Below are 9,821 nucleotides of genomic sequence, written 5' to 3' on the forward strand. Positions count from 1 at the left end.
AGATTGATTGTCTATTTGTAATATGGATAATATTATTTATGGTATATGGTTTTTGTGAGTTTTGTTTAGAATTATGTCTGGTATAGAATTCAAGTGCTCAGTAAATGCTATTATAGTTTTCTCCCTGAAAATTCCATTTCTAACAAATGATAAGTGAAGAAACATATTAAAATTATGAATCACATGAAATACTAGGTGATTTGTACATTCTAATTACCAGTTTTAATTCCATGTTCCCTCAAGCACAGATGATTGAGAGTTCTGTTTTGAGACTTTGTTTGTAAAAAATACAAACAATGTCAGAGTATCCATTAGTAAAGAAGTAGTACAGTACTAATTCATGATCCTTTGAAGTTTGGCTGTTAAATTTTCTCAATATTTCCCAAACCCTGTAAGTTGACAGATTCAAGAAAAGGTTTCATATGTTCATGTGTGTGATGACTCTGTCTTTCAGAAGTCCACATAATAGTATCTGGACACACACAGAGAAGAATTAAGCCATTTGGAGAGAATGGCAATTTCTCACATAATAGTATCTGGACACACACAGAAGAATTAACCCATTTGGAGAGAATGGCAATTTCTAAGATCTAAACTAAAGAAGTTCTACCCAAACAGGACTTCCTTGACTGCTTGCTTATATAGTAGAATTTTGGAGTTACTGTCTACTATTGTTTTGCCCTGAGCTTCATAAATAAACATGAAGTGGTGACCATGTTTATTTATTATAACAGTTATATATTAGGTGGACGCTGGTGGCTCACACCTATAATCTTTAGGTACTCAGGAGGCTGAGATTTGAGGATCATGGTTCAAAGCCAGCCCAGGCAGGAAAGTCTGTAAGACTCTGATCTCTAATAAACCACCAAAAAACCGGAAGTGGCACTGTGGCTCAAGTGGTAGAGTGCTTGCCTTGAGCTGAAGAGCTGAGGAACAGCACCCACGCCCAGAGTTCAAGCCCCACTACTGACAAAAATATATATACATACTCACTATAAAAGGGGAGCATAGAAACAAAGCAAAGGAAGAAAGTAATTATAATTCAGAGAAATCCAAGTTTAATGTATTTTAAACCTGTATTTGAAATGTATGAAAACTACTTTTTTTTGAAGTAGGTATTTGGCCAGAGCAATTTGAGAATTAAGGATTGCTTTATGTTGGGATTTTGGTTCAGAGACTGGGGACATAGTTCACCCTTTTCTCATCTTAAAGATTAGAAGAAGCCAAGGATGGAAGACACATTGAGGAGATGGATTACTAAGTGGTTTGGAGAAGAGAGAAATGTGGCAGAGGAAAAGATAAGTATAGAAGGTGACAAAGACTTCTATCATTGATCAAATCTAGTCAGCTTTCCCTGATTCCACTTCTTGGCTATACCCCAATCTTCAGACCTACATGTCCAGTTTTGCAATGTCTAGTTTTGCAATGCCCAGTTTGAGTAAAAGTCCTGCTATCAAGAACACTCACCCCTTTATGTCACTTGCCTATAATCCCAGCACTCAGGAGGATGAAGCAAGAGGATCATGACTTTGAGGCAAGTCTGGGCCTCATAGTGCCACCCTGCCTCAGGGAGGGAAGGAAGGAAGGAAGGAAGGAAGGAAGGAAGGAAGGAAGGAAGGAAGGAAGGAAGGAAGGAAGGAAAAGAATTCCCATCTTGGATATTTGATCACCTTGCTCTGCCTTTAGCAAAAACTCCTGTTAGTTATGTTGGTAACCAGAATCTCTGATTTTTTTCTTTTCTTTTTCTTTTTTTCTTTTTCATTCTTTCTTTTTTTTGCCAGTCCTGGGACTTGAACTCTGGGCCTGAGTGCTGTCCCTGAACTTCTTGCTCAAGGCTAGCACTCTACCACTTGAGCCACAGCTCCACTTCAGGCTTTTTCTGTGACCAATTAGAAATAAGTGTTTAATGGACTTTCCTGTCCAGGCTGGCTTTGAACCAAGATCTTCCTGAGGAGCTGGGATTCCAGATATGAGCTACCAGTGCCCAGCTCTCTGATGTTTATCTTTTGGTTATTTTCCATCTTCTATCCCTTACCATCACCATCCCTTCCCTGCTCTTTAAGTCTCACTTGTCCATGCTGTATTCAAAATCCAGCTCATTTCTCTTTTTCTCTACTGCAATAGTTTGTCCTTTTGTTAAGTAAAATTACCTTTACCACTGTAACCAGTGTCAAGCTCTGGTTTTTTTTTTTAAACAGAAGTTAGTCAGGACCTGATACCCACTACAAGTCTAGAAATGATTGATTTTGTTGTAAAGACTAAAATAAAAAAGGAGGGGAAACCCAAACACTCATGTGAATACCATTTGTACCTAGTTACCATTAGGCACATCAACAATTATATATGTTAATATTAAACATATAGCTAATTAACTTTGATAACAGCCTTCAACTCAGGTGAGATGTGAGCCCTCTTTATAGTCTATTCACTTGGGTAATTCATTTGTAACTTTAAAAACTCAGATGATTGCTTTCAAGCTTCTTAAGTAAGCAGTGTTACTACAGTGTCATGGTTCCTACGCAGTGCTGGAAGTGACTCATTTTCTTGTTAGCAGTGGGCTATATATACTCTAGAAAAATGAGTTGGCATTTCTAAGAATACCTGATAGAAAAGAACAGAAGTTTTCCTTTCTCTTCCTGTCATCTGAACCTCTCAAATCATAGGCAGTAGTGCCATGTGTAAGAAACTAAAATATGTACTTGTGCTCAGAAGCACCTGGCAGGGAGGATGTTTATTTTCTGTTTCTTTCTGGTATCAAATCATAACTTTAATTCTAAAGAAATTTTATTTATAGATGCATAATTGTGATTAGATATTCTTCAGCCTGCAAACCCATATAGAGCTATTAACTAGGACTAGGAGTATGACTATGGTGCTAGAGCACCTGCCTAGCAAGCACTGAGGCCCTGAGTCCAATCCCCACTTCAAACAAAACAAGCAACAACAAAAAAATACTCAGAACATAAAACAAAAATAGGTTCTTCTTTCTGAAAAGCTTGTGTTTTGATCCTTAGACTGAAAATTCAGGCTAGATTTGAAGGAATCACAGAACTACCAGTCATTCACAAGGTATTTTATTATCACCCTTTGGATCTATATATACCTGAAAAAGACAGACAGGTGAAAGAATGTTTTTGTTTTAAACCCAGCCATTGCATGGTTGGTGGGAATATAAACTTGTTACACCACTCAGGAAAGCAGTATGGAGGTTCTACAAAAATTATACATAGAACTATTATATTATCCAGTGATTCCACTGTTGGACATTTATCCAAAAGATTATAAACCAGGATACAGTAAAGCCACAAGCACAACCATGTTCACTACAGCACTATTTACCAAAGCCAAGGTATGGAATCATCCCAGGTGCCCCTGAGTAGATGAATGGAACAAGAAAACATGGTATATATACACAATGAAATTTTCCTCATCTATTAGAAAGATATTGTACCATTTGCAAAGAAATGGAAGGACCTTGAAAAAATTGAGTTACATGAAATAAGGCCCTGAGAGACAAATGTTGCATGCTTTCCTTCATATGTGGAAGCTAAAATTAGTTTATAAGTCAATATGTTGGGTGGTATGCAAGTGTATTCAAATGAATAAAGTGAAATATGGTAGATTTAAGGGAGAACTCAAACATTGTAATTCTTGTTGTTGTTGTTGTTGTAACCACAAGTATTTATTGATGGGTCAAAGAATACAAGAAGGCAAAACTTTGGATTGAAACACTTTGCACTACAGCCAAAAGGGAGGAAAGCCATAATTTGGGGGAACTTTAAATATGCAAATCAGAGTCTCTGAAGTACCTTGCTAAAAGATCAACCAGACAATTCTTCCCCTTTATACAACTGTGATGTAACATCACTGGATCACAGAGTCAGACTGCTACTTCATAAACAATTCTTCATTTATTTCTATTTGAACCATACAACCTGGCCACTCATCTATTCTCCACCATTCCCTTTGCAGTGGATTTTTTTTTGGGGGGGGGTGGTCATGGGGCTTGAACTCGAGCGCTGCCCCTCATCTCTTCAGCTCAAGGCTAGCACTCTACCACTTTAAACCAAGTGCCACTCCCGGTTTCCTGGTGGTTAATTGGAGATAAGAGTCTCAGGACTTTCCTGCCTTGGCTGGAAATGTGATCCTCAAATCTCAGCCTCCTGAGTAGCTAGGATTACAGGCATGAGCCACAGGCGCCTGGCTTTGTAGTGGATTTTTTTTAAAAACACAACTGCTTTCCCAAAGAATTGTTTACATATCTTGGACAGCTTTCCAAAGCAAGGACACAAGCAAGCAAGCAAGAAAGCAGTAAATCAGAGAACATTAGCCAAAGACCGATATATGAATAAATACTCGGACAGCAATCAGCTGATCCAATCAAGTCTATACTAAGCTGACTCTGGCAGTAAAAGAACAGTTGTTCTGGCTCCCTCAAACACCTCGAACACCACCTTAGGTTGTGCCACCAGTGCCAGACCCCTTGTTTCTGAAGGATTTGCGGTGGTCCACACTAGGAGCAAGTAAACAAATATAATCAGGCAGCTAATGATTGAATGCATTCAATGCTTTGGATGTGTAGTAGAAGCTGACTATGGCTTCCACCACTGACATCTGCCCATGTGTAAAATTCATAAAGAATTTGTGTGCAAACCTTCAAGACACAATGTTCAATTCTTTTAGACTAGGATAAGATAGGCACTTCTGAAGCACTAGTCTTTCTGCTTGGGACTATGAAGTGGAAATGAATTCAGGGCATGCAACATGAAGGCATAACCCACACTGCAAAGTAGCTTCCTAGGGCATCCATGTTAAAAAAAAAAATCACAAGACGGTTCCCAGTATACTGTCAGAGCAGCCACGGTGGTGGTGACAGTGTCCCAAAGCTAAGCAAACTTGCAGGCAGGATCATTTTCTGAACAGTCAACAATGCCCTGAGAGGAAGAGCGAGGCAGGTATTTAAAGTTGAGAATCAAAGCCCAGCGATACATTGACCAGGGCTGTCACCTAGCACACAGCTCTGCTCTTCCTGCCAAGGCCGCCTTTCAAGAATAGCTCTTAGAAGCCTTTTGATGACACAATAGGACAAGGGACTATGAAACACTTCCAAGAGAAGTGTTGGTTACTGAAAGCTCCTGGAAAGGTAACATCCAGAGACCCATTAACCATTAAATGAAGGTAGATTAAAAACTGCCAGACCACCGAACCATCCTGCCAAGTCAGAAAGAGATTGAACAGGCATAGCTTGGGTGCCAAGTAGTACCGAGGGATTTGAGCCTCAATAAAAAGCAGAGGAAAGCTGAAAGGCTATTGGGTGCTAGGTGGAAAGCAGTGAGCAAAGGACACATACAAGGACCCAGGGCACGGTGGAGCCTCACTGGAGGGGAGGCAGCATGGCTTGTCTACATCCAGTGAGAGCTTTGCTGGCTGGTTCTTGGTGTGAGTCCCTCTCACACTGTCTCACACTGGCTAGAAGTGGAGTGTCAGCAGTAGAGAGAGGAAGGTCATATTTCTATATGGAGAACGGTACGTGGATACTGAACAGAAATAGACTGGGAGGGGTGGAGGACACCATGTGGTAATGTCCTGTTTGTAGACCAAAGGCAGGTTTGTGTGCACAGTACAGATTTGGGGTTGTCATGCAACAGCAGTAGTTCTCTGGGAGAAGGGGGTTGGTGGGTAGACATGGGGCTGGGGGGCAGGAGGTGCCTACATTCCAGTTCTTAAATACTAGAAAGCAAGAACAACTTCGTCTTTTGTCCTTCAGTGAAGAAATCAGATGGTTATTTTGTGTTCCACACCCACCTTCTCCAAAACCTTAATAACTTCTGTGAAAGATATGGCACTGTCTCATCCTGATCGGCCTCCTGAATGGTCCTGTCTGCGATGCTGCCCAGCTGCTCCTCACTTCAACCATCATGCATAGGACCTGTTAACAGCATAATCATGGGAGATCTTGTCATCTTTATCCAAATCCTATAGTTGAAAAGCAAAGTGCAGTTTGTTGCTTCGGCTGTTAAGTGGCTCTGGTCCATTGAGTCTTTGCTCTTTTCATTATCCTCAATGGGTCGGAAATGAGCCAAAGTCCTCATGAATCCCAAGAGGTTTACCCGGTCCTCTCCCTCTGAAAAAAAAAGGCATTGATGATCCTGCCCCCCAGGGGGTTGATGGCAAGTTCTGGAATCCTCTGGAAATCTTCCCAGCTGAGAGTCCTGTTCTCTCCTTTGTCCAGGCTGGTGAACTGACTGTAGAGACATGTGATCAGAAAAGCACAACTCCTTCTTGATCTCCTCTAGCTCTTTGGCCCACAGTAACCTGGAGGCCCAAGACCCCATTGCCTTGCAGGGAGCTCCTCGGGGAGAGGGGACACCAGCAAACATTGTAATTTTTTTGGAAAGGCAAAGTCCAAGTTCAATAAAATAAACACCAGGAAATGGGTCCTTTGAAGGGTCCAAGGGAAAGGGTTATATGAATGAAGGGGAGAATGCAGTCAAGAATTCAATATATATCCTACAAAATTTTTAAAAAGTGAGGGAAGATGTACGTGGAAAGGGATGGGTGAGACTATTGAAAGGGGTGATATTGATAAAGATGCATTGTATTCATAAACTGCTTTGTTAAATAGCAACTTCATACAACTACTTAAAGTTAATAGAATAAAATAAATAAAATCCAGCCATGAAAATTATATAGGATGAAAATTAGTCATGCACATGTTAAAATGTGACTCAGTCTAAGAGTGTTCCCTTGTGGAAATTGGAATTGTGGAGAATCAATGGTAACACCTTTTGGGGACAAGACCGGTTAGTTTATGTCTTGAGGTCAGCTTAGAAACTGGCTTGATTGACCAGGTAAGAAAACTATCAATTCAACTTCTCAGGCTAGTTCTCTCTAGAATAGAAGTAAGAAACAGGAGCACCAAAGAAACAGAAATCAATTTTTCAGAATATATTCACTTAAGTCAAAGGAAATAGATCCTCTCTTCTGCAAGGCTTTCTTAGATGTTTATTTTCACCATATTTAAGAAAGCTTGATTCTTTTCTCATTTTAGAGATTAGGAGAAGTCAAGGATGGAAGTGACACTGTAATGGGGAGACATTAACATTCTTCAAAACAGAGGAACAATAGCTCAATATGGAGAGAAGAATTAGTAAAACAAAAGCAAACAAAACAAAAACAGAAAAGAGCTCAAAGCTCATTGCAATCCAGGTCATTTGGCTTAAGGAAAAGGTCCCACCTACCACAACAGCTGTGCAACCATATTAAAGCAGGAAGCTTTATAACATGATAATGGGATGATAATGATTACCTTAGATCCACAAGATAGAAATGCTTGTTGCTAAACAACATATTCCATGGTTAAATATGAGAAATACCAGATTCAATGAAAATAAATCAGTTTCTTTACAACTTCTCCTAACCCTTAAGATGTTAAAAACATGCAATTACTTTCCAAGAGTAAAATACAACACGGCGTTCCCTAAACTTTATTTTTTAGCCACAAAACTTTTGTCTTACTGGGTTTTGTTTTTGGATATATCTCATAAAATCAAGTTAACTAGAAACACACACTGAGAAACATTGCACTAACTTTTTCAAGAATAAATTTTATTCTGTGCATCAATCTGTAACCCAAATTACAAATTTTAGGAAGATTCTACTCAGGTCAGACATCTCATTGTACAGTTAAAATTTGTGCTAGCTTTTAAAAAAATTTTTTTTGAAGGATAATAGTCAAGCATGCCTCACTTAAAAAAAAAATCATTGGTAGAAAGTCCTTTGAAGTTTGTCTTTCTCAAGCCAGCACAACAAATACAACAGGTACTTCTCGGAGAGATGCTTTCATCATTCCATTTCCAAAAGACAATGTTTTGTTGTAAATTTTAACAAAAGAATATCTACTTTAGTACTATTTACTCCCTCTACTTGTGTGTGTGTGTGTGTGTGTACTGGTGCTTGAATTCAGGGCCTTGTGCTGTCACATAGCTGGTACTCTACCACTTGAGCCAAATCTTCATTTCCAGTTTTTTGTTGTTGTTGTTGTTTATTTAGAGATAAGAGTCTCATGGGCTTTTCTGTTCCAGATGGCTTACCAACAGGATTCTCAGATCTCAACCTCCTGAGTAGCTAAGATTATGGATGTAAGCCTTTGGAACCCAGCTTTCTACTTTAACATACTCTGTGCCTTTCTAAACTTCTAGAACGACCAGATATTTTAAAGATTGGATTTATCCATTATATACACAACAGTGTTGAATAAGTTCCACATATATAACAGTAGTTTTATCTGAAAGTATCTTTTATATCCTCTCTTTTTTTATAGCATAAAATTGGAAAGTGAGTGCCCAGGTGGGGACTGTATTTCTTCACACCCACTCTCCCCTTCCCTTTGCAGCTCACAGCATGTAGTTAAATCCTGGCTAAAGGATGGTTTGGGGCACTGAAGTGAGTCCCTTCTCCTATCATAATCAGTATTCTCTACTCCTTTGAATGTTGACATTCAGAGCCATGTTGGAAATCTCACATTGAAGATGACAAACCCTCCATTAGACTGAGCCCCTGAATGACTGTGTAATATCACACACCCTGCCCAACACACACACACACACACACACACACACACACCAACTACCACAACCTCTACTCGACCTAGAGCTATACTGGATTTTTATGTGAGCATTTTTATGTTAAGCTTAAAATGGCTAAGGCAAAAGGAGGCTGGTGTTTAAATGGTCAAATGTGGTTAGAGCTACACCTTGAGTAGGGCAAAGGTCACAGCTGCCCTAGGCCCTGTGGTAATGCTGCAGCTCACACTTCTATTTTTAAATATCATTGAAATTCAATTTTCAAGTTTCTTTCTTGAATAAAGATAACCCAAGGGAGCCTATAAAAGATGCTGGCAGGGTTGAATCCTTTCAAGTGTGATTATCTTAGGATCCTGCATGGATATGCCTTGTCTTGACCTTTAGAAAGACCCTGACTTTAGTCATTTTGGAAAAACCTATCTCATTTTCTTAAAGATGCCAGATGAATTAAAGTTTCAGAAGCTGTACCTATTATGTAGTTGTACATATGTCTTGATATCTGAGCATCAATTGATTTAGCAAGCTTTGATTGGGTATCTACTCTGTGTCCAGAGAAGCAAGAAAAGATAGAACAGGAGACTTGAAAGCCACACTTCTAAGCAAAAGTGGGAAGCAAGCCATGTTCATCTTCAGTGCTAGCCCTGATGCTACTGTGTCCATGTCCTTCTGCTCACCTCTTGATTTCAGTGACCTCATACAAATATAAGACCTTTCAAAACAGTGCCCAGGGCTCTAGATCAGTGGTTCTATGAGTGTTGTCTCCAACCTGCAATATCCAAATCATCTGCTGGAAATGCAGGGTCTGCTCTGGGGTGGGCTCAGCAACCTGTGCTATCCCAGTTTCTCCAGGTGATTCAATTCCATTTAAAACCTGAGAATTACTGGGAGCTGGTGGCTCACAGCTGTAATCCTAGCTACTCAGGAGGTTGATCTGAGGATCTCAGTTTGAAATCAGCCCAGGAAGAAAGTCCATATGATTCTTTTTTTTTTTTTTTTTTTGGTCCGGTCGTGGGGCCTGAACTCTGGGTCTGGGCACTGTCCCTCAGCTCTTCAGCTCAAGGCTAGCGCTCTACCACTTGAGCCACAGCGCCACTTCCGGCTTTTTTTCTTTTTGCTTATGTGGTGCTGAGGAATCGAACCTAGGGCCTCAGGCATGCAAGGCAAGCGCTCTACCACTGAGCCACCTTCCCAGCTCCTCCATATGATTCTTATCTCCAAATAACCATCCTCCCCACC

The 9,821-nt window shown here is 40.0% G+C and overlaps 1 pseudogene; it reads right to left on the reverse strand.

The window, feature by feature from the left end:
- Positions 1 to 5,763: 5,763 nt before the first annotated feature.
- Positions 5,764 to 6,335, reverse strand: LOC122112609 (annotated as a pseudogene).
- Positions 6,336 to 9,821: the final 3,486 nt, after the last annotated feature.

This window comes from Dipodomys spectabilis, unplaced genomic scaffold (assembly GCF_019054845.1).
Source record: "Dipodomys spectabilis isolate Male_0828 unplaced genomic scaffold, ASM1905484v1 ptg000095l, whole genome shotgun sequence".
Lineage (NCBI taxonomy): Eukaryota > Metazoa > Chordata > Mammalia > Rodentia > Heteromyidae > Dipodomys > Dipodomys spectabilis.